This window comes from Uranotaenia lowii, chromosome 2 (assembly GCF_029784155.1).
Source record: "Uranotaenia lowii strain MFRU-FL chromosome 2, ASM2978415v1, whole genome shotgun sequence".
Lineage (NCBI taxonomy): Eukaryota > Metazoa > Arthropoda > Insecta > Diptera > Culicidae > Uranotaenia > Uranotaenia lowii.
In genome coordinates this window covers 429,256,798-429,282,587 of record NC_073692.1, presented here as the reverse complement: position 1 = coordinate 429,282,587, position 25,790 = coordinate 429,256,798, and the positions used below count along the sequence as shown (strand labels likewise).

The 25,790-nt window shown below is 36.2% G+C and overlaps 1 protein-coding gene across 4 annotated transcripts in view; it reads left to right on the top strand.

Annotated features, from left to right (window-relative positions):
- LOC129743854 (putative polypeptide N-acetylgalactosaminyltransferase 9) overlaps positions 1-25,790 on the top strand; it is a 207,745-nt gene that overhangs the window by 90,483 nt on the left and 91,472 nt on the right. For all 4 annotated transcript variants that reach the window (XM_055736060.1, XM_055736059.1, XM_055736063.1 and 1 more), the window contains exon 3: positions 19,279-19,351. The gene's annotated coding sequence lies outside the window, so the exon portion shown is untranslated. The remainder of the gene's footprint in view (positions 1-19,278; positions 19,352-25,790) is intronic.

The window sequence follows — 25,790 nt, the reverse complement described above, 5'->3', positions numbered from 1 at the left end:
CGGTTGTTGCTTGTCCGATCGATGGCATCAAGGTCGGACTCAGGGTGTTCACCATCGAAGCGGCAGTCGAGGCTACATCATGCGCCACGCTGCCACCGGTTCCCTCGTTCAAAAGGGCCAAAAACTCCATCGGGTTTTCCCAAATGATACCCATCCTATTCGGATTACTCGATTGGATCTTCTGGAGCAGCGATGGCATCAGATGGGGATCCTCCTGAAGCAGCTGTTTCATCTCGATGAAGATCAGATGTTCCTGCAGGAAGGCCAGTCGGACGATGGAATGTCATACCTCGCCATGTTACCATCCGATTCGATGACTTTCTGCTGCTGTCAGACAGCTCTTGGAAGAAAATATTGTTGAATAAGCATAAATCTGTTATAAGTAATGGATAATTAATGTTACTCAATGCTACCGACAAAACTGGCACCGTCACCTATTGGTTCAACCTCTTCCAGCTATGCTTACCAGGCCGGAACTTAGCCGGAAAAAAATTTCCGTTTCTATGGATTATATTTGCAAAACTCATGGCGAAATCTTTATCTGAGCAATATATTGATGATTGGCAAAACTCCGTGTTTTACAAAAAATCAGAACACCTGGCATCCCAGCCAGCCAGCAGCCCAGCTGTTCCGCCCCCACCGCCGCATTCAACCCTCGTCTACATTTTGCCAAAGTGAGACCACCATATCTAGATTCATCATGGTTTACAAAATTTTACGAACGAGAAATGGGGTGGGTCGAAATTTTCCGTGTAGATGCACGGTTAAGAAATTTAACTAAAAACTCAGTTTAAGGATAGCAAACAATCAAGTCCCATTTTGTTAACTAAATCTAGCGCATTTTTTTGGTTTCTTGTCGGAAATCTCTCCGGGAATGTACAGAAAGTTGAAAATTCTTAAAAAGTAGGAAAAGAAGGTTTGTTTATTGAAATGTTTCAACGTGTTTTAAAACCCTTTTTTCAACATATTTTTTTCTTGAACAACCCACTTTGCATTGAATATTCTGGGACAGCGCTTCTACTTGAAACATAAAATGTGGAAGCTTCTAAAGAATTCGAATATGCCGAATCGAATGTCCGGAAGCTCCATGTGTAATTTTGACCGGAAGCTGTGAACACAGTGCACATACTTGTACGACGGCACCATCCAGGGACAGAAAATCCAATATTGGGAAATTCTCCGGTAAACGTACTTAAAGAAATGGCTGAACTATTCTAAATTTTTAGGGATATGATATTTTCGAGGAATAAAAATCATGTCGGATAGTTTAACTTTTAAGTTTGTATCCGTTTATTCCAATATTTCTGTTTTCAGCTGGATTAACAAACAAAATGATTGATTTTTCATTATTTGACACTAAGAACATCTAATTTTTTAACAACTAATTTCCTTTTTAATTTTTTTTATCCCAAATTGAGCTGAGAACTATTGCTAAAAACGTAAGAATGAGAATTGGAAAATAAGGAATCAAAACAAGATTCGCGAAGTATCAAAAACAGTGAGGTCAGGCAGTGCGTGAATCGACCTATTGGCGAGTAGAATAAGAAGGAGAAGAAGAAGTGATTTCTGTGTGCAAAAAAAAATCATTTCCAGCCGCTGAAGAATGGTCCCAGTGATTCATGAAGTTGAAATGAGCGGAGGTTTTCACGATTCTGTTCCTAGTTCCCACTTTAAAACTTAAATCCTTTAAGTGAGTTCGTCACGAAAAATGTCCTAGTGATGTTCTACAAGAGAAGAATTTAAATTGCATTCGCTTTTAACAAAACTTAATGATGTCCTCGCTGATCCCAAGCCAGCGTTATTAGCCAAACTTCCGGAAATCTAGCTCGCAAGGCAGCGATTCTCCGAAACACCAAACGCAAAACCAGTTGTCACACCTGCTAAAAAGCTACCCACTGCACATACATTCCGAAGCGTTTCTTTTATTTTTCCTGTGCCAAGCCTAAAAGGATCGAGAGCGCTTATTACAGTTAGCTGTGCGTTAGGTGGTTAGGTGTGCTGCACTTCAAGCCAACCAACAACAGGAAAGCGGATTTGCGTGCCTTGAGCGTCACTCTGCTCTGCTCTGCGCTCTTATGTTTGTAGTAGCCACCGAGCTACTTAAAGTGCTTATGGGTGATTCGTTCGTTTGCTGCCATGAGATACACACAGATCGATCGCTCATACTAGTAAGACAAAGTAGGCTTCGAACAGTTAAGTACCGGATTCGAACCGGTAGGGTAACTTTCTTACGCGTGATGAAGAAGGGAAAAAACCTCCACATCTCCCCTTCTGTTGGTGCTGCTGCTGCCTCCTTTCGTCAATCGATCGATCGACCGACCTGCTTCAATAAGTATAGGTATGTTTGCTTTTTTTCTTTTACTGTACGTAATTTCTGCAGTGAACCTGAAGCGTGGAACAAGGTTGAGCGGCCGAGCAACGACTTCTCGATGACTTGGCGCTTGACTCCACACTCCACACGCCAACGCCTACCTCGTTGATGATTCCGCACTTCACCGTCTCAGTTGATTGGCCAAAGCCTGCCGCCATTCACACAATCCAAGTAGCCCACTCGCTTGGAGTTCCTCGATGCATGGCTAGAGTTCAACGCAACGCAACTACGATGTACGTACACCCGATTAATCATGGCAGGCTAGAATGTGGAGTTGTATTTCTTGAACTTGAAACTTCGGGGCGCCGCGCCACTATTTAGAACTTGCGCTCAAGTATGTAGTTGGTTTCTTGGGTGCGGTATGAGCATTACTCATCCAGTGCCACTGCAGCCAGCTGTTTTGCAGATAGCTACTTAAATGTCATGAGCAGAAGCTTCATTCAGAGCTAGTTATGCTGGTGCAACAAAGTTTCCCATTACGAATTTTAAACCAGCTTAGCTCCGTCGAGTTGTGCAATTAATCGGCGAGCAAAACAAAACACTAAAATTCGTTGAATGTTATAGCAAATTTTGTGGCTGCCCATTCAAAGGTTCGTTTCCTGCTGGCTTAGCAGTTTTTTTCCCCTTTGGACCAACTCATGCAGACAAATGGAAGTAAAGTTTAAAACAAGCAGGAAAACGGCTCCAGCCAACAACAAAAATAAACATGAGAAACGGTGTAAATGTAAACTATTAAAAAAAGGTACAGCACACGAGGGTGTTTGGCATTTGGTTTAGCACCCTTTTTCGTATCCAAAGCAAGGCAAAATATTTGTTACACTAAACGAAAAAAAAACATCGAAGCTCTGATAGGGGCTCTCATCTTTTCATTCATTTGCTTGTTGGTTTGAAAAGAAAAAACCGACAAAAAATTCAACATAATTCCACATTTTTCGGTTGTCGAGCTGTCCTAAGTCTATGCAAAAACACCCTTTTCGATTTTTGCACCTCCACTAGCAGGGGCTTTATTACGTTTCAAAACTGTCCAAAAAAACACTTCACCACCCAAAGTTCTGTATCGGTATCTGCTGGACTGTGTAAAAGCTACACAGTAATCCAACGAACCCGAAACATATACCGTAGGTTTTTTTTTACTTTTACCAGCACATTCCATAGGGACCCACACCGAAATTCATGTCAACCTTAAAACTAACCATAAATATCACTTTGCACCGCCCCGTGGACGACACCACACAGCCTCAAACGACCGGACTGAGGACTGAGCTTTTCGTCCTCTATGCTTGGGATGAGGAGGAAATACGTTTCGTCCAGACAGGACCCAAAGCTAGTGGGAACTGGAACAACCTGGAGCGCATCGTTCCCTTACTACAAAAGTGCAAAATTGTGCAAAACAGTTGAGTTATAGAACCAACAGGAAGAAAAAAAGGATTTTTATGAGCACGTTGTAGTTTTTTTTTCGAAGTGTAGGTAGGTTTCGCTGCCTGGTGAATTTGATCTGGCCAACTTCAGACAGGTATAAGCGCACCGGATATAAAATGTGATTATATTGGCAAAAAATCGTTTCCAATTTTTTGGATGGGAGGAAGCCTCTGAAGAATTTACCGTTTTGATTTCTTTACCATTCTATATTTTTAATGAAAACTTAAATTGAAATTGGAACCAACTTGTTTTTATACTTTAGAGAATTTTGTATACTTTGCACTTCGCTATAAATATCTTATCTTATTTGTATGTAAACAAAAATGATGGTTTTTTTTTGTGAATCCATCACAAGGGTGGCAATGAATGTAAGAGAAAAAATTTATGAACGAATTAAAAAAAACCAACCATATACATTTTTTTTATTATCCCAATTACTGACCTGTGCAAAATTCCAGCTTAATTGGAATAGGGGTCGTCTCAAAGCGCTCAAAGGTTCGATTATTTGACCTTAAAAAATCACCAAAGGGGAAGAAAACTCAGTAAATCGAAATTTAAATTTTGGGGCCAAATTACTATGAAATGCATGAAACGTCAAAATCTGGTGTTATCTCGAGAAAAAAAGTTTGGCAAAAAATCGAGTTTTTGGAACATTGTCAGTTTTCCTAAAAATGGCCGGATTTCCGAAAAACGAATTTTTGGTCAAATATTTTAAGATAACATATTATATGAATTTCTAAGTCATTTGGAATCAAAATTTAAAATTCGATTTTCAGAATTTCTTTTCGTACTGCCTTTGGCGATTTTTGAAATTTTTGTCGAAAATGACAAAAATGACAAAAATGACAAAAATGACAAAAATGACAAAAATGACAAAAATGACAAAAATGACAAAAATGACAAAAATGACAAAAATGACAAAAATGACAAAAATGACAAAAATGACAAAAATGACAAAAATGACAAAAATGACAAAAATGACAAAAATGACAAAAATGACAAAAATGACAAAAATGACAAAAATGACAAAAATGACAAAAATGACAAAAATGACAAAAAGGACAAAAATGACAAAAATGACAAAAATGACAAAAATGGCAAAAATGACAAAAATGACAAAAATGACAAAAATGACAAAAATGACAAAAATGACAAAAATGACAAAAATGACAAAAATGACAAAAATGACAAAAATGACAAAAATGACAAAAATGACAAAAATGACAAAAATGACAAAAATGACAAAAATGACAAAAATGACAAAAATGACAGAAATGACAGAAATGACAAAAATGACAAAAATGACAAAAATGACAAAAATGACAAAAATGACAAAAAAGACAAAAATGACAAAAATGACAAAAATGACAAAAATGACAAAAATGACAAAAATGACAAAAATGACAAAAATGACAAAAATGACAAAAATGACAAAAATGACAAAAATGACAAAAATGACAAAAATGACAAAAATAACAAAAATGACAAAAATGACAAAAATGACAAAAATGACAAAAATGACAAAAATGACAAAAATGACAAAAATGACAAAAATGACAAAAATGACAAAAATGACAAAAATGACAAAAATGACAAAAATGACAAAAATGACAAAAATGACAAAAATGACAAAAATGACAAAAATGACAAAAATGACAAAAATGACAAAAATGACAAAACTGACAAAAATGACAAAAATGACAAAAATGACAAAAATGACAAAAATGACAAAACTGACAAAAATGACAAAAATGACAAAAATGACAAAAATGACAAAAATGACAAAAATGACAAAAATGACAAAAATGACAAAAATGACAAAAATGACAAAAATGACAAAAATGACAAAAATGACAAAAATGACAAAAATGACAAAAATGACAAAAATGACAAAAATGACAAAAATGACAAAAATGACAAAAATGACAAAAATGACAAAAATGACAAAAATGACAAAAATGACAAAAATGACAAAAATGACAAAAATGACAAAAATGACAAAAATGACAAAAATGACAAAAATGACAAAAATGACAAAAATGTCAAAAATGACAAAAATGACAAAAATGACAAAAATGACAAAAATGACAAAAATGACAAAAATGACAAAAATGACAAAAATGACAAAAATGACAAAAATGACAAAAATGACAAAAATGACAAAAATGACAAAAATGACAAAAATGACAAAAATGACAAAAATGACAAAAATGACAAAAATGACAAAAATGACAAAAATGACAAAAATGACAAAAATGACAAAAATGACAAAAATTACAAAAATTACAAAAATTACAAAAATTACAAAAATGACAAAAATGACAAAAATGACAAAAATGACAAAAATGACAAAAATGACAAAAATGACAAAAATGACAAAAATGACAAAAATGACAAAAATGACAAAAATGACAAAAATGACAAAAATGACAAAAATGACAAAAATGACAAAAATGACAAAAATGACAAAAATGACAAAAATGACAAAAATGACAAAAATGACAAAAATGACAAAAATGACAAAAATGACAAAAATGACAAAAATGACAAAAATGACAAAAATGACAAAAATGACAAAAATGACAAAAATGACAAAAATGACAAAAGTGACAAAAGTGACAAAAGTGACAAAAATGACAAAAATGACAAAAATGACAAAAATGACAAAAATGACAAAAATAACAAAAATGACAAAAATGACAAAAATGACAAAAATGACAAAAATGACAAAAATGACAAAAATGACAAAAATGACAAAAATGACAAAAATGACAAAAATGACAAAAATGACAAAAATGACAAAAATGACAAAAATGACAAAAATGACAAAAATGACAAAAATGACAAAAATGACAAAAATGACAAAAATGACAAAAATGACAAAAATGACAAAAATGACAAAAATGACAAAAATGACAAAAATGACAAAAATGACAAAAATGACAAAAATGACAAAAATGACAAAAATGACAAAAATGACAAAAATGACAAAAATGACAAAAATGTCAAAAATGTCAAAAATGACAAAAATGACAAAAAATTAATAAAATGACAAAAATGACAAAAAATGACAAAAATGACAAAAATGACAAAAATGACAAAAATGACAAAAATGACAAAAATGACAAAAATGACAAAAATGACAAAAATGACAAAAATGACAAAAATGACAAAAATGACAAAAATGACAAAAATGACAAAAATGACAAAAATGACAAAAATGACAAAAATGACAAAAATGACAAAAATGACAAAAATGACAAAAATGACAAAAATGACAAAAATGACAAAAATGACAAAAATGACAAAAATGACAAAAATGACAAAAATGACAAAAATGACAAAAATGACAAAAATGACAAAAATGACAAAAATGACAAAAATGACAAAAATGACAAAAATGACAATAATGAAACAAAAATAACAAAAATGACAAAAATGATAAAAATGATAAAAACGACAAAAATGACAAAAAACGACAGTACGACAGAATTCATACAACTTTCATGTGAATCTCGGCATAATGAAATTGCACTGAACGAAGCTTTTTCTTCAAAACGGGAGGTTCCTTTTCGAATTCAATATAAACCGACACAGCTCTGAACACTTTTGAGTGATTTTCATAAAGGAAGTACGTAAGAAAGTTTTTACTCTGACGGACTGACTAGATACTTTTTTATCCTTCCCATTTTCAAACTTTTATGTCTTAACACTATATAATTCGGATTAAAATAAAAACGCGTATTACTTAGTTTGAAGCCAGAACTAAAAAAAGACCAGCTCTTCCAGTTGCTAGTTTATTTATACTTTTCCAGAGCTATTGTTTTCTTTCGGTTGTTTGTTTGGTTCGGCTGAGCGTTAGCACAAGCTGACACGCTCAAATAAAATTAGCTTGTCTTGGATATAACACAAACCATGGTCGTAAAAATATCTATAATACGATACAACTTACACAAATTTCGAGTGATTTGGAATTTAGTGTAGACATTTGATCTATTGCACCAAAAATCCTATCCTGTTATTTCAAACGGGAGCCACTAAGGTGCAATCTTTCCATTTTCATCAAATACCGATTTTCAGCAAATTTCATCTACGAACAAACATGAACAATTTTGTGATTTTTTTAAAACTTGAAACGCCTACATGTTTTGATCTATTTAGGTTACTTTTCACTTTGAATTGCTTTCCTATTATGAAAGTGTGGGCTCCTATGAAAAATTCATTGAACTTAATTTTTTTTAAAAGCATTTATATTTTTTTCCATAAGCATGTTTTGACAGAGTGAGATAGTTTATTATATTAAAAGATACATCCCACATTCTGAACGGTTGGGGTCTGAAATGAAATTGATTTAGAAGAAGTCTCCAATTGTCAGCACAACTAGCAGCACTGCTCAGAATGTCAACAAGCCGCACGCACCATGTGTGACTTCCTTTTTTCTAGTCTGTAAACACCTTGTTTTGATTTCCTTGACATTGTAGCGTCTAGTTGAGTAAGTTGAGAAGTGGAAAGATAGTTTGCTGCAAATTTGTATTGATTTCCGTGATTTCCCGCAGAAAAGGGTATCACTCGGTGAATAAGTTTAACCCATTTGTGTAGTCCACCAACCGTAAGTCGTTTTATCTGTATTATTAGGATTGAATCACGTTAATGTAAAACTGTTTGTTCGTACAGTGATCCCACTATTCCGATACCACTCGAATTGTAGGCAATCGATACTTGTCTGATAACTTCGTTGTATTTCGTTAAACGTACGTGCTTAATGTTGTTTTTACTAGAAACAATTCGAATCATTATTGCCTTATTTCACTTTTTATATTTAGTGATATCCTGATCCGGACTGGATAGATCCGGAATCGAATAAGGAGTAGTTAAGCGCAGGCAACTTTCTCGCACTAAAATGTAAATGTGATCAAATTTTAACCTCAAACTTTGTACTAAACAAACATTTGTTTTAGTTTTGAAGCTGTTGTAATAAACACTGCTCTCGAAAATTGGTGTCGAGCCTGATTTGAAGTTACAATAATAAAACCATTTTACAAGTCGTTTGGAAAACTTTCATTCGCAATTCACGAACGACGCACTGCTCTGTTTCATTAAGCAGTACACTTTTAAAATCGACAATGTTGTGTTGGATGCAATCAAATGCAGTTGAAGGGTCTTGAAAGTTCGTGACACGTTCCACGCACTTGCGTTCTGAGTGTCGGAATTTGCAAATAACTCCCACAGCAAATACTTTTCTTGTTTCTTAAAAAGGTTGATTCAGCGCGTTCGAAAATGTATAGTTTTCAAATTTAATGTATCTATGAATGAATAATGTAATGCTTCACATTGCCGCACATTTTAGTTAAACAAACTTAAAACTCCCCGATCAGGAGGAAAAAGCAAAATTATATCAAAATGAGATATTTTGACACTAATTTTTTTCTATCTAAATGAGTTATAATTCAGTACTCGTAGGATGTTAAAATATCTCAAATTATATCAAAAAATCTATACGATCATAGCTAAATTATATCAGTTTTTGATATGCTCCTATCAAGATTATATCTGGTTCAGATAGCATAGTTTGATATTAGGCAGAACAAATCCTACCAAAATTATAACTTATCAAGATATGAATGCTTCGAGAAAAATTTCTAGTGGAATGTTAGTAACTCACACTATTTGCCAAAATCATGCTTCATTTTTGGTACTCCAAAAATTTTATTCAATTTTATGAATCTGCTGAGCGAAACTCATTCAAGTACGGTTTGGGCCGTTGACTTCGATGTCCGTGTTTCATGGAAAGTTGTATGCATATCAAAATAAGATACGGTTATAATATATTATAACAATTTGAAACAAATTCTTTATCGTTGAAAGTGAGTTCAATCCTATTCAAGAATGCCAATCAAAATAAGATATAACCAAGATTCAAGAAACTAAGAGTCGAAAATTATGAGGACAATATTCTAACTGAAAAAGATATAAATATCTTGTTGAGATATGTTTAAGTTTTTATTTTGATATGCTCTCCTGATCGGGTCCTCTTCAGGATGTAAAATTGACTAAATTCAAATTTTTTAAATGCAGTATTTCAGTTTATTCGATGTACAAAAAAGTTGCCGAATAAAATACATCGAGAATTTTTTGATCCGGGAGATTTGCTATAGGGGTGTTCTACATGAAATACGATAGAAATACAACTTATAGAACTTTTCATAACCTTACCTAAATATCCCGTATTCATGAAGGCATCTTTGAATAGTAATTTATAGTGAGCGCAATAAGCGCCTTTGAGTACGCAATAAACCCCCAAACAGTTATCAAAGAGCACTAAAGCGATATACTCAAATGCTTCACAGTGCAAAAATCTAACATATTGTTTGTTCAAAGGAAATACATCTTCGTACCTGGAATCTCTTTTCGAAATCAAGTATTTTATCGGGGTTGGTGTGGTTTACCAGCATAGCATCAAATACTACTTGTCCTTCGAATAGATAATTCAAATAGGAATACTCAGTCTCTGACTTTTCTCTTTTCATTAGTTGGAAAAAGAAATTATGAGAAAATTAAAATTTCTAATAAATGTCATGCTTTCGCTTTCCAGAGAATTTTTGCGTTTTCGGGCCGGGCAAAACTCAGAAACCTTGCGAATTCCGGGCTTGGATTTTAAAATTCTCAATAAAAAGCCGGGCAATATCCGGACAAATCTTACAAAAACCCAGGCTTTTCTCATGAAAATTCCAGAGAAAAAGTGAATTGAGTCACATCAGCGGTGTTCAATTCAAATTTTACATTTCCAAAAAATGTTTGCACGTGTATTTCGATGACACAAGCTGAAAATTCATGCATTTTGAAAAAAAGGGTAAGTTATGGTTTTGGATTTTGTTTAGATTTTGGATAAATCCGAGCATTTTTTCTCGATATTAGGGCAATTCGGCCGGACCAGGCTTTTTCTTTTTTTTTTTCTTTGTAAAAATCCGGCAATCTTGAATGCTTAGTTTCACCTATTAATCCCAGAAACATGTTCACTAGACTGGCCCATAACAATAACAATCCTTATTTTCGATATGACATTCTCCTGATTGGTTCTATTGGGTGAAAAAATGACTTTCTGAAGGTTTCATTGGCTGGCATTGGCAAAACATATATTAATATTCCGATTAAGCTTTAATTTGGCAGCTATTTTGGATAGGAATTCAAAATTCAAAATAAGAAAAATTTAACTGTACTGAAAAAGTTTACTGAGTTGAAGGAGATATTAAAATTAACCAAAAATATCTATTATCTCAAAACTGGATGACTTTTTTTTTCATTATTTATAACATAATTCTTAGTTATTCTCATATTTACTGTGTATGTGTTGATCAGAAAATACCAAAGCTGAATCAGGGAACGTCTAGACTAACTTTTTTCCCAATCACGACCAAAACTTCAATTACATTTGTGGAAATCCAGCATCAAAACATGAATAAAAACACACCCCCTGTATACCGACTGTTGAAGGAATCTTTTCAGGCAATTTGTACTCCTCGCTCCGCAATGATACACGCCAAGTCGTTCAATTTCCAACCTAGCTGCTGATAGGCAGCAACGAATCAAAACAGCAAAAATCTGCTGCCCGAAAAACAACCAAACAACACAAATGGTCCCACCCGACGAAGATGAATTGATTTGCTAGCAACTTCCGTTTTGTTTTGATTTTCTTTTCCGCTTTTGTAAACACGCGTTTGTATGGTAGGTTTTCAGCATCTAGTAGTCCACGTCCACCATACCCGGGTTAAGGTGTTTCAAAGTAGCGAATCGCACGTGATGACGACTTTTGACTTGACCGCGACCAACAAACCGAGGAATAATCCAAACAGCAGGCCATTCGTTCGCGTGTGCCCAATTGCCCAGTCAAAGTAGGCTAATTATTTTGTTTTAACTTTAGTTTGGCACACTCTCGGGTCGGGTGAGACTTTGAAATTAGATTTGGGGAGCTCAGTCTTCCTAAGAACACTTCAACTGGCTGGCGTTTTACAAAGTTGCATAACAGCGGTGTGAAGCATGACTTAATCAAGGTTTTTTATATGACTTAGCGCTGATGCCCGTTGAGAATGAGTCTCAACTAATCAATTAATAATTGCTGTCATTTTTTAGCTAGCTAGCGAAGACCGGATGGCAACAATGAATCCTCAATCAAGAACGATGGTTTACGTTTGATGAAGAACAGCTTAGCTCAAACAGGTTCCATGTCAGAGGAACCATGAGAAGGGTTATTTATTACAAACGTTGGATACGGTACGTCCATCATAGGTTGAGCGAATCATCCCTGATGGAGTCCATCATCTTCGGCAACCTGTTTAATCGATCCAGCTGTTGGAAGAACACGTTAGGGACGTTAGGTCGACTTCAGCGATCTATTAGCAACTTTAATTAGACAAACCAGATATCGCTACTGAAGTCATCAGCGTCATCAACAGGAAACCTTCAAAATGTTGTTCGACCAGCAGATAGTGAGTAATGACCAGGTCATTTTCCGAAAAAAAGAAATCAATTATCACAAGATAACGTTTTCAAAAGATAAGAGTTACGACAAATAAACATCGTTTTCAACTCTTTGATAACGATTGGCGAAATTCCACGTTGTGTCGATTTTTTTTTATTAAGAAGATCCAATCTAAAATTATTTGAAAGATTGATTTGAAATCTTCAACAAGTTCCATAGTCGATTATTCCTATCACGTTCCCACTTCAAATGGTACGTACACCAAAATTTATGAAACCCTGTAGAATAAAACTCGATCGGAATCGATTCGTTTCGATTCGAAATTATCTTCCCACGTCACGTGTACCGGCTTCTCGAAGTGTTCGGGGTTAAGAAAAAAAATCATCATCTCACTCAACACATGGGGTACTTCTCTACAACAAACCCAATTGAATGGGATGGCTCTCTATAGGCATCCAATTCAACACCAATCCAAGGCACTACCTCCTACCTACTAGTGCTTGACTTTTGATTCCCATAACAACCAGTGGGAGAGCCAAAAAAAATCTCAAGAAACATGTTCCCCCAAAAAACCGACAAAAAATATCGAAAAGATTGCGAAAACGCGCTACTTTGGAAGGTTAGCTAAAAAAAATCCCAAAAAAAAAACGATAACAGAAGTTCTCTTTCAAACAAGCAGGCACACATCGGGGTCTCAAAAACTCTAGATTGCTTCCAATTTGCATTATCGATTCGTCGGGTAGCGAGAGGAAAAGTTGAAAAAAAACTGTGCCACCACCACGTTTGGAACACCTGTATGGGAGGCATAATTTGGGAAAAAATTTCGATATTAAATGAAACTCATGCCAAGCACGGGGTGTGTGTGCGCGATCAAACTTGCAGAATGGGTTTTTTTTTTTCATCATTCTATCTCAGGGGTGATGATGAAATTCAGGGGAAATGGAAAACCAGTTTTCTAAACCAAAACCCATTCACCAAACATATTAGGTATGGTACCTGTTCTAGTTTAGGTTCATTTTTTACGAAGAATCTCTCTCACCGAATCTAAACTGGCTTAACTTAGAAAGATGCGCCTTCTATTGCTTTGGGAAACAGCTCGATAGCCTACGGTATCTTGTTGTTCACGGTACGCGTATTTTGAACGCACCGAATGTGACTAATCATGTTTTGAGTTCTTTAAACAGACTCAACTGTAATCGATAGAATTTTAATTTAGACGAACAGCAAAGGGTAGGCGTTGGTATTTTTTTTCGAAAGCACGCCTGATATTTATCTACTTGTGAATGTTTTTTGATGTCGTTATTTTTAGGTATAATTAAGATCGGAAAATTTTCTCATAATAACAAACAAGATGTTACTTATAACAGGAAGGAACAAACCACGACAAGAAGATTTAAAAAAAAATTCTACAATGAAAAACGGTGTTACCAAATCAAACAAGATATTTTAACTAACAAATCACTAATATGTATACTTTGGGCCAGAGGTTGGCAGGGTACTACATGTTAAATTTCGTCGTACTTACTTGAGACATTTTTGTTTCCATCGTTTTCAGTTGATTGTGTTCTGGTCATCGTCCAAGAATAAAGCGCCTTTACTCGCTCTTGAAATTAAGAAAGAGAATCGTAAAATGTTAGTAGAATTAGTAGTCTGTTTAGAACTCGAAAAGTTTAAAACAAAAATTTATCCTAATGATTGAAATTTAATGATACGATCACGTTTAAAGTTGTCCAACAATTGTAAGCTTTTTAACACATGAACATTAACATTTCGCTCGAGCACATGAATATCATGACGTTAGATCTTCATCAATTTTATAGCCAATTCTTCATTTTCCAGGAACTCTATTAGGCAAACACTCAAGAACAATCACAGCAAGCCAGAAATCGACAATGTTTGCAACCGAAAAACGTGCACGGAAAATCACAATAAATGCAGCATGAACGAGAAAACTTCACTCTCTAATGCCATCATGAATCAGCTTTGGAATTTTCATTAATTTATTTTCAACGTCATTTTAAATGTGCACTCATTTTCTATTAACCCATTCGAGACGGAGGCCTTTTCACGACATTCCAACTCATAGTACTTCACTCTTAGATAACTTTCATGTTTTTTGTTTTTCATCAAAACCATTTCCCAATACATTTTGCCTAACATTTGCGGATTCCATTGGTATATGAATATTATTTTTCCGAGCAATAGGAAACTCACAATGAAAGACTGTTCTGACAAAGGTACAAAAATTCCATTGCACACACGGTGTGCAATCGGTCTCGAATGGGTTAAGCAACTGTTTTTTTATACCATTAACCCTGAAATAGAACGCCAGCCAGCGTAGACTCCATTTGCAGGACCTTTTTGTTTTTCGATTCCTGAAGATTTGACGCGGAATTCCAAATTTTCCTTCATCAAAAACTGAATTGAACTAGCACAAATCAAAATACACTTCATATTCTTCAAAATGATTGAAAATTTGTGCACCAGTTCACTGCCCATATCACTATTCTTTCTTCCGTGAAAAGACAAAAAATGCCACCCATGGAACTGACGGAATTCCGTTTTTAAACCTCTCGTAGACGGGTTCCGAAAATAGGACAGTTAAACGACCCAAGCTGTGAGAAATAACTATTCCTAATACAACACATATTAGTACTATCTGTTAAAAGTTTTTTTTTTAAGATTCTTCGAAAATTTTCACTATAGAAATAAAAAAAATAACAAAGTTTCCACGGAAGGAGAAAAAACACGTGCTCTGTCGTAAAGTCAATGCCTACTCTCTTGTTCACGTTTTTTAAGCTAAACTGGGCCGAACAATTTTAATGAAATTTTAATTGACAGTTCAATCTTTCATCATGGTGTGTTTGGTTTTTCTGGAATTTAAAACACTCTCGTGTTATTCATTTCCAAAATTCATCACGGTGTGGTTTTGTTTTTCTCTTAATAATTTGATAAGCTATTCAATTAAGTAAAATTTACTATTTCTTATGAACTACGTTTTTTATATGGTTTCAAAATAGGTGATAACAAAGTAAAACAAAAAAATGTTAGGATAGCAATTCAACTGTACAAAAGATCCATCCAGCAACCAAATTAAAAAAAATAAAAGTGAGAAGATCAAAGAATCGCAAGCACACTTGTCCTAAAAACTAGGGTGGTCGGATCTACCGGTTTTTTTCTTCAAATCCAGTATTTCGGTATTTGTAATTTATAAAACCGATAAAACCGGTATTTTTCAAAGTATATCGGATTCATGAAAGGGTTTACGCTCATTGCAGTAATAATGGCATAAAATGCTCAGAATTTATTACGTTATAGATTTAGCAACATTTCCAATGGAAAAAATGGTTTTTTGCCTTTAAATTGCCCCTTTGTCGTAAATCTATCATCATCCTCATGATAATCATAATATTTCTCATCTGCATTTTATTATTATAATTTCGCTGTGAGGTTGCGGAAATTCTAGAAGTTTTATATTATTTTCAACGAAATTTTGTCCTATACTCTGTAAAACAGTATTCATATTTAAGAACAGATTTTACGGATTAAGTTAAAGATTATACAGTCTTTCGTGAAATTGGTATACAAAAAGATTTTTCGTTGAAACAATGACTTAACTAATTAATAAACCAGTCAAAATTAAGCAAAAAATATAATTGTTTGGATCTGATTCATACGCTCTTTGTTGCTATAATACTGTTGCAAATTTATAAAAACTTTGTTACTGCTTTGCCTGAAAAAAGAAAATGCTTCAACATCGTTAAAAATAATATCCATCGATTACCTTGAAAATATTGATAAAAAAATTTATACAAACAGTCTAACATGTGTTTAAATGCTGACTCTATTGAAAGTTTTGTTAGAACTGAAGTTAGAATTGATGTTAACATGTGTTTGAATGCTGACTCTGTTGAAACGTTTTATGTTTTGAAACAAACTAGGAAGTTTCTAATCAGTTTTCAATATTTTTCATGTTAAATCGCAAGTTTGTATAAGCCCGGCATCGCTTAGAACGATTGTGATAAACTTGGCCAGTTTATAGATTATAACATTTTCGCATTTTTTTTTAATTCCAGCTTATCAATGAAAAATTCAATGATTATTGTGAAGCAATCTTAAATTTCTCATAGCTGTATCTTTTTTCAGTCATTGTACACGTGTACAGTCTTTAAATGATGTGATATTGAATTCGAAATTTAGAAATAAAAATGAAGATTAAATATTTAGTTTATATTGTAAATCTGATAGATACAGTTGATTTTATTGCAAAAATATTGCACTTACAAATCGCATATTAAAAAATAGTTCAAAAAAACTGCTACCTGAAAATACGTAAAAAATATGTGTTTCGTAATGGTGACAAAATGTGTAAAAATAACGTCAATTTTTCAATTCCACCATCCAAATTTTTTCGGCAATGACTGAAACCACGATATTTTAACTTCTTTTTGGCTTTTTGTGGCCATAATCTTTTTTTAAAAAATACATCCCTATGCCCAATATAAAGCTTTTACCACAAGATTTCTTGTGTACTAAGCGAAATTTTCTTGTGCAATTGTTAGCTGACCTACAGTTTTTTTTACGCAGAATGTTTCATCCATTTTTTCTTTAACCCTGAATATCATCAAAACCAGTGATTGTAGCTGAATGTGGGCTGAGTATTATATTTGAGTTACGTTACAAGGTTTACAAAACTATAAGTTTTGTACAAATTTTAAAAAAGTTCAATTTGTACGGTTGAGAAACCAGCGAGATATAGCGATTTAAAGCGAAAAGTGTTCAATTAACACTCTAGATCCCTAAAGAGAATTTTTTGTTAGAGCTTTCAGGGAGCGTTTCATGAATTCATTGGAGGTCCCAAAAGATTTTTAAAATATTTTGGTGCATCTAGAAAAAATTAGTGTTATATTGACACTGTAAAACGGATAAAGTTTAAAATGTACATTATTCTGTCTATTGAAACATATAATTTTCCGTGAAAATTAGAAAATCAGGCAAAAGCAGGTTTATTTCCAAAAATCAGGAAAAAAGGGCATATCAGGTTATCAGGATGGGACTCGAAAAATCAGGCAAATCCTGAATAATCAGGCACATTGGCAACCTGGGTAATTAAAATCCTCGCCTCAGAAATGGAAAACACTTAGGTAGGTGTATCGACAGGCCTTCGCATGAACATAAGCCCATATCCAAGAGTCGAGGGGGTTCAAACCCGGTCTGCTCGGGGGCGAAAAAACCTTCGGTTAAAACTTAAGTTGTCTTCCAGTCAGGTCAGTTCGTTTCGAGATATGGCATGAGTTCCATCTTGTTGGAACACAAGTTGTATTTGTCGGATTTATCGAAGTCTGTCCGAAAGTATTAAGTTTTACACCAGTTTTTATGAAAACTGTAGGCATTTCCAATCCATTCGAAAGAGAGATGCTTGGTAGTGAGCTTGAATTTCAAATTCTTTTGAACTTTTGAGCGGCTTTATCGGTGAGTATTATAGATTTGAAAAGATAGACGGATATCCATAATCAACTGCATTGTAGAATGAAGTGTCACCTTCATTCGGTGCTTCTTCTTCGATACAGTTGACTGGTGAAGAACAAAAAAAAATCAGTATGTGGACAATAGAGTGCCCCAAATGACCCGACTTTTGAAAAAGTTATGCGCGGCAGGCTAAAATTGATCCTAGGCCTAGTACAAGATCTCATGCCAAATTTGGGCCAGATCGGATCACCGGAAGGGGTCGCTCAACGAGCCTGAAGTTTGTATGGGATTTTGAGACATTTTGTTCGGGAGAAACATGAAAAACCAGTTTTTCATCAATAACTTTGGTTCCCGTCGACCGATTTCTTTCAAAAACGGGTTTTCTTAAAGCCTAAATTATGAAAAACATTTCATCCGAAGGCTGCATATCGATAAGAGTTAAGACAAAAAAGTTATGGGCTAACTTTTTTTACGGTGGTATTCAGTTTGCTCTGGAATCCTTTACTTTAAAGGCATTTATTTAAGTAAATACGAATTTCCTGAATAATTTGGTTCACTTTTACTGTTTTATGTTTTACAAACCATTCAAGATCCAAAAATATAAATTTAGATCAAGGTCATAATGATACAAATCTTCACTGCAATCACCAAGATTTATGCGCCCTATAACCAGAAAAGCTTGCACAAGTTGATAGTTAAAACCTGTGTCATGTAACCCAGCAGTAGTGGCGTCATTTTCATTCCGTTTACATCAACTCATCCTGACATATTGCGCCGGCTCAATTACCTAACAGCTATGATAAACAGCATCTTTTTCACAGCATCCGCTGCCACTAATAAAAAAAACCTCACAGAAGACAACCGAAAAAATGTAAAATTACAATCATAACCATAATGAGCGATTTGTCAAAGCTAAGCGGCATAGGTTTTTTCGTTTATTTTGCTCTGATCGTCTTGACTACTGCAGACAGACAGACTCGCAGACGAATCCGACGGAAAAGTGGCATTTCTTTCGGAATGCCTTTTTCTCCCTATCTACTCGCCTACAGCCAAAAATCTACCTCTATTATGCCATAGCCTGTAGCGACCACGGCATTTGTCAAATCAGCCAGAGGGAGGAACCCACCAAGATTGTTGCTTGTTAACCGTCGTCTAAAATAATAATGAAAGTGATTCACACAGGTCCGATTAGGTGTGATAAAATCTCGCTGTGCCGGCAGCGCGGCCTACTATTTACCTACTATTTTGACTGTTTGTTAAACAAAACATTTTTCTCAGTGGATCCTTGAAGCAAGCTGTGTTTGTTTTTCTGATGACCGGGTCATCATCTCAATCACGGTAAGCGGGGAGAATTTGAACTTCTACGAATCGCCTACTGTGCTACTGATTTACCTGAAGAAAATTATGACTGATGGGTTCTTGCAACGAAATGAAGCAATTACGTGCAGGATATGAGATATCTTAATTTGATTAATTTTAACTCGCAAGAAATTGATGTAAGTCACAAGAAGTTAACCAAATGTTTTTTCTTTTCCTATTTCAGAAATTCATACTGAGCTTGCTTAACTTTACAAGCAGAGTTTTAACGGATGACAACTAACGACAGCAATTAAAAGGTAAGGGTAGCCATAATCTTGATTTGTCTAACATGAATTTAATATTATCATCATTGCTTGGAGTATAAGTCCAAGCGGAAAACATTGCCGAGGTACACTGTCAGGAAAATTCAATCAAGAAAAGTTGTTTCCCATCCAATTGACAAATGTCCCAGGTGACATTTCCTGACTTCCAGCCAGCCAGACCAGTCGACTTCATTTGGATCTAGTAGGCTACGACCGAAGCTCGGAATGACAGCAACGGCTTTTTCTTCCGGCCACATGGAACGGACTATTTATTGATGACCGAATTCAGTTCATCATCCAGTTCGAGCTTCGGGACGAAATTTCTAGGTTAGAAAGTGCATTCAACCAACCACATGGCGGGTACACTGACAGCTGAAGTCAAGTCGGATGTGACGATGACTGTACCCCTAATAGTAGTAGCGATCATGATGATGATGATGATGATGGCGTACGGTGTGATATCGTGTGGTTTTTCGGAAGAAATGTTTTACGACCTTGTTTGGTGCAGGCCAACACCGGTTTCCGAGATGCGGTGCAGATATCTACCATGTGATACCAATAGTTTTGGACCGTACCGAAGATTCCAATCACTAAACCGATATAACTATGATTGTCACTCTCTCGACGACCGTCTCTTTTCTCCTCCTGAGTCTGGGTAACAAACCGTGGAAGAAGTCCGGAAAGGATACAACTAATTTCCACTCTCATTTGTGTGGTTTTGGTGGTCAATTTTCCATTTAAGAGCGCCAAGCGCCTTGTCCCTTATGGCATCGGCCGTGCCTGCCTGAGCTTAGGCCAGATTTGATGTTGTTTTGAACGAAAGTGAAAAGCTGGTTAAAGTAGTGTCAGGCAAACTGTTTTCATTTTCCATGTCTGGTTGGTGTGATTCGAAGCGAAGCAGAAGACCACGGGAGACAAATTTGTGGCTTTTGCGAGATTAGTGATTTTGGCTTTGTGTTTACCTAATGGTATGTAAATAATTGATTTTTGAGCTCGTCATTGAGGATATAGGAATCGAGATTGATCTCGATATGGATTTTTTTTTTCGTCCAGTTCAAAAACCCGTACCTAAACATAGTTTACTGAAGTATAATGATTTGTGAGGAGTGCTTGCTGTTGAACTTTTTTTCGGGAAATCTGGAGTAACCAGGAAACCACGAGGTTTTCGATAGAGCTATGAGCTTTGTTTTTTTCCAAAGCCATGGGTGGCTGACCGACTCTGCTGCAAGAATGTACAGAAAATTTCGAAGCTGCGACCTCAGAGAAGACTTGGATCCGTTTCAGACGACAGTAACGGGTTACGTGGTTAGGTATCTAACCTCAAACCTCCCTTATGTCATTGTGCCATACGAGTATCGAAATGCATTGTTTGATCCAACGGTCAGTTCTAAGACTGCTTTTCAGATTGCAGATTGATTAGATGTAGCTCTATAATGGTTCTTAATTATCAGATTGAGTCTTTGTGGTTAAGACAGGTTCCAGCTACTGGTTCTTTACCAGCAGTGAACCATAGACTTATGGCCAGCTCTAAGAAGGAAGTCTCCTCGATCAGGATCTGTTTATTTGTTTATTTATTTAATCTTTGCAGATATTAAGAGATATTTACACATAACAAGAAGATACTACATTATTCTTCTTTTAAACACAGCCTTAGAAATATTAAGCTACTAACAATTTCATTGAAACGAGCACAACATGTATTCAAATGGTTGTTTTGTTCGTATCGGGTTCGTTTTATAGTAAGTCTGTGGAATTCCTGCGTCCAAGTTGATCTTACAGGAGCGTTAAGCGGAAGTAACGACAACAACTCTGGGCAGTCCACATTACTCTGTAGAATATCGAAGATGAAGAGCCGTTGTAGGAGAATGCGTCTTGATGCCTTGGCGCCTTGATTGGACGGGAGGTTCAAGGCGTTCGTTCCATGGTATCTGTCGCAGAGCGTATTCGAGGAAGCATCGTTGTACTCTTTCGGTCCGGTTTGCCTGTACAACCTGGTATGGAGCCCAGATGTGTACTCCGTATTCGACAATGCCACGTATAAAAGCACAATAAAGTGCTTTTAGGCTGTAGAAGCCGTTGAAAAATTGCGTGTTTCATCGTATGAAGCAAAGAATCGCAAATCCCTTAGCAGTGTTAGTTGAGATATGCTGCGAGAAAGTGAGCTTGGTGTCCAAAGTTATGTCATGGTCCTTGACGATAGAGTTGCGGCTTAAAGTAGTCGATGACATTTTGTACTCAAAGTTCAAAGGTTGACGTTTACGAGTGAAAGATATGACACTACATTTGGAAATATTAAAAGTCATACCATTCTGATGACACCACGTTAGAATTGAATCGATGTCTTTTTGGAGAGTAAGCAGTCAACTAGTGAAACCATGGTTCGAAAAATTTTGATATCGTCGGTGTACAACAGCTCCTCCGATTCAATAATAGCGCATAGATCGATGATAAAAAGAACGAAGGTCAAAGGTCCCAAATGACTTCCTTGTGGAACTCCAGAAGTGATTCGAAAAGGTGTCGAGTTCACGTTGTTCAGTCGTACGTAAGTAGTCCGGTCTAGATAAGGGTTGATCTATTTGCAAAGGCAATCAGGTAGTCCTATCCGACGCAATTTTTCGATGAAAAATTTTTGCGGTGCTCTATCAAAAGCCTTGCTCAAGTCTACATAACATGCATCGACTTGTTGATGTTTGTAAAGCCTGGTAACCAACTTCGAAACGTACGACATGAGGCAAACAGCTTAGAATCGAAATCCCTCGGATAAAAACTATCGAAATTGGTACGGATAACCGATCGGCGCATTTATCAACTAGATTTGGAGGGATGCCATCCGGTCCAGGTCCTTTTGATTCATCCAACCTAGACAGCTTCCGGAAGCCGTCGTACGAGGAGAAATTCGGCAGAGGAAGGTTGAAGTCACGATTCGGCAAGCTACTTAGGTATGATTCACATAAAGGTGGTGAGTTAGTGCAAAGCACGTTCTGAAAGAATGTCGGGAATAGAAATTTGACACTTCCACACAAATGTTATTTTGATGAGTCGATGGTGAGTAGGAGTTAGCTTTTTCAGTGGGATGTTGACAAATACACTATCAAGTCAAGGCCTGGAAATCACGATCGTCTTTCCGCTATTACTAAAAATTACGTCACGACTAGTACGGAGTATTAAGAACTCTAGTCTGTCCATAAAAATAGCCTGAGCGTACGAAACCTTTCTAATGGGAAGTTGGAACGATAGTTTTTCGGACTCTGCACGGTCTTCTTAAGTTTTTGGATGGCAACTACTGTGCTTTGTGACCATTTCCGTTGAAGTTAGAGTTTGACGTTGATACGGTTATAAACATCCAGTATCTGTGGGTAGCCAACTTCATCTGCCCCCGCAAAAAAACCTTGAATTTATTGAATCACTAAAAATTTTGCAATTGAAATTTTTTCTGGAAAAAATAATTTTTTTCGATTTTTTCTGGTCCAGGGTTTTGTATAAAACCTTGTATTTTTTAATCTCTTAAAATTTAGAATTTGAAAGTTTTTCTGGAAAAAAATATTTTTTTCGATTTTTTCTGGTCGGGGGTCGCGTGAAAAACCTTGATTTTTTTTTTAAATCACTCAAAATTTCAAACTTGAAAATTTTTCTGGAAATCGTTTTTTTTTCGATTTTTTGTGGTCTGGGGTCGTGTAAAATACCTTGAATTTTTTTAATCACTAAACATTTTGAACTACAAACTTTGCAAGAAATAATCTTTTTTTTCGATTTTTTTCTGGTCGGAGGCAAGGTTGCCGAAAAAAATTCTGTGTTTTTGCGAAAAATAATTCTGATTTTCTGTGACTTTACCCAAAAATTCTGTGATGCTACTTCCTTGAGTTTCATAGAAAATTCATGATAAATTGGGTCTTTTTAAAATTTTAGTTGAGCGAAATCAACTAAACTTATCATTCTTTTCTAATTCAAAGAAAGAAATCTAAATTTGATACTGTCCAAAAAAAATTATAATTTCGGAAATCCATTCAAAATTTATAAATTCTGTGAAATCTGTGAAAATTTCAAAATTCTCTGTTTTGTGACACAGATTCTGTGATGATGACCTTTTTTACTGATTGCCGACATAGTCTGATGGAACACAAAAAAATTTGAAAGTTCCAGACAATATCAAAAAAGTTTTCATTGCTTGTTGTGACTAAGATAGATGCTCTAACCAGCTTTGAGAAGGTATTTCACAGGAACAACAGAATAACTCAAAGATGAAATGATCGTATCAAACTTACCAAAATAGCATATAGCTACAAAAGTGGAAACGATATACACATAATGACAAATGGAGGATCATCAGTATTAAAAACGCACCGACCGAGAATCGAACTCGAGCCATCCGAATCTTCTCTAAGTCATTTTACCACAAGGCTAACTCGTCAGTTGAATAGTATGCCGAGGGAAGAACATAAAGGACCATGTCAATTGAAGCAAAAAATCACTTCACTCTAATAACAGCTTAAATCGTTAAAAATCAATTACCATATTTGCGACTTTTTGACAACATATTTACGAAATTATCATTTACCTGTTTCAACTTGTTTTGAGCAAAGTGTTTCGTAAATAAATCATGTAAAATCGCTCAATAGACTTATTCACGATGGTGATTAAAAGTATCTGTAGAAACGATTTAAATAACCATTTCCATTACGATTTCTTATTAACTGGGTCGATTTCAAAGAGTTGATGATAACTTGGCAGCTGTTCGGATATTGTCCCGGAATATTGTCAAGGGTTGTCACATATTGTCATTTATTTGTCGAGATTACCATCGTTTAGTTGCTTGCAAAGCCATCCTTCCTGAACAGTAGTGTTGACCTCGTAGTTGGGAGATTATCTTACTGCATGTTGCTTTTCTGCCTTTAAATATTTTTCACAAACCACATCTCAAGTGATGAATCCCAGTTTGCTTGCCATATGGACACGTACAGCCAGCAAGAACTTGTAGGTAGTCATCACTTTCACGAGGTCCCAAAATGTTAAACGAGTTGTCGATCGCACTTCTTACGGTCACATGCACAGTTCGGGGACATGATCCTTCGAACGCTTGACGGACCCTAACAACACTAACAGCCGAGTGCTGGTATCCAAATGCACCGCTTTTTCCGCGCAGCTTTGGCAAGGATCTGTCGACGGTCTCTGGTGGGTTTAGTGGTAGTTCTTTAAGCCGTGCATCTGCAATCGCCAGATTAACAGATACGTTTCCGCTCTGGACCACGAGAAGGTGGATCTATCATCCCCGATCGCAGCACTGCTGTGTTTGTTTTTTTTTGGTAACCACACGGGTACAATGGGAAGACTCGTGATATAATCCATGTATACCTCCTGCTCCCTAAACTCCACCTAGGGCCGCAGACCTAGTTCCCACCTCGAACTGTTTAACATACTATCCTACAATAGTGGGAGGTCTCTTCCTGCGCTCCAAGGCGATACTCAGGGACGAATTTCGATTCGAAGTCTGATCTCTTCTTTTACGACTTGAGATTCGACCCCTCCTCGCATCGACTCGAGGTTGACGTACCTACCTCTCCTCTGCACGACTCAAGGCTTGATCTCTCCTCTAGCGGCTCGAGATCTGAACTCTCCTCGTAATGACTCGAGGTAAACACTTAAATCCCTTCTCTTGTTGATCAAAGGCCTGATCTCTCTTCTTGCGACTAGAGATCCGATCTTTTATCGTAAAGACTCGGAGTTGATCAGACATTCCTCTTCTCCTGAAGACTCCCGACCTAACCTCTCCTCTAGATTCGAGGATTGCCACTCTTCCGCCCGTCGTGTGCCGATCGAGAGCAGTTTATCCTAGACACGCGCCTGTCACAGCACACGCAGAGGACTTAACGCAACTACTTGGATGATTCCCGGCGAAGACCCGACTTGAACGAGCCACTCTACCCACGGGTATTCCTCGATCGTGGAATAATCCTTTCGTAATGATTTCCACTGCGAAGAAGGTAAAACCTCATCCCCGCAGCTTCGTTTGTTGGGAACCGCACTCTTCAGATACTCCCCTAAGGTGAGTCATCTTACGCACGAGCTCAGCGTACCCACGGCATCCGCTACGCAGAAGATGTTGCTTTATCTTTGTAGCTTAAAACCGTGAGATCGGACGCACACTACTCGACAGCCCCCCGTCGATGGGGTCAGTCTACTCCGACCGTTGTCCGGTATTCTTGACTCCCTTTGCCTGACAACTTTAGGATTTTTGGCTCGCGGCTTTTTTGTCCGTCATGTGCCAGATCGAGTGCAGCTTGTCCTAGACTCGCGCGTTTCACGGCACACTTCATTAGCTGCGACTTGGATTTTTTTTCGACAGTGTCGACATGCTACACCGACTCGAGACCGACAATGGTTTACCTCCTTCCTACGAGGTCTGCTACGAGGAAGGTATTGTCTTATCCCCGTAGTT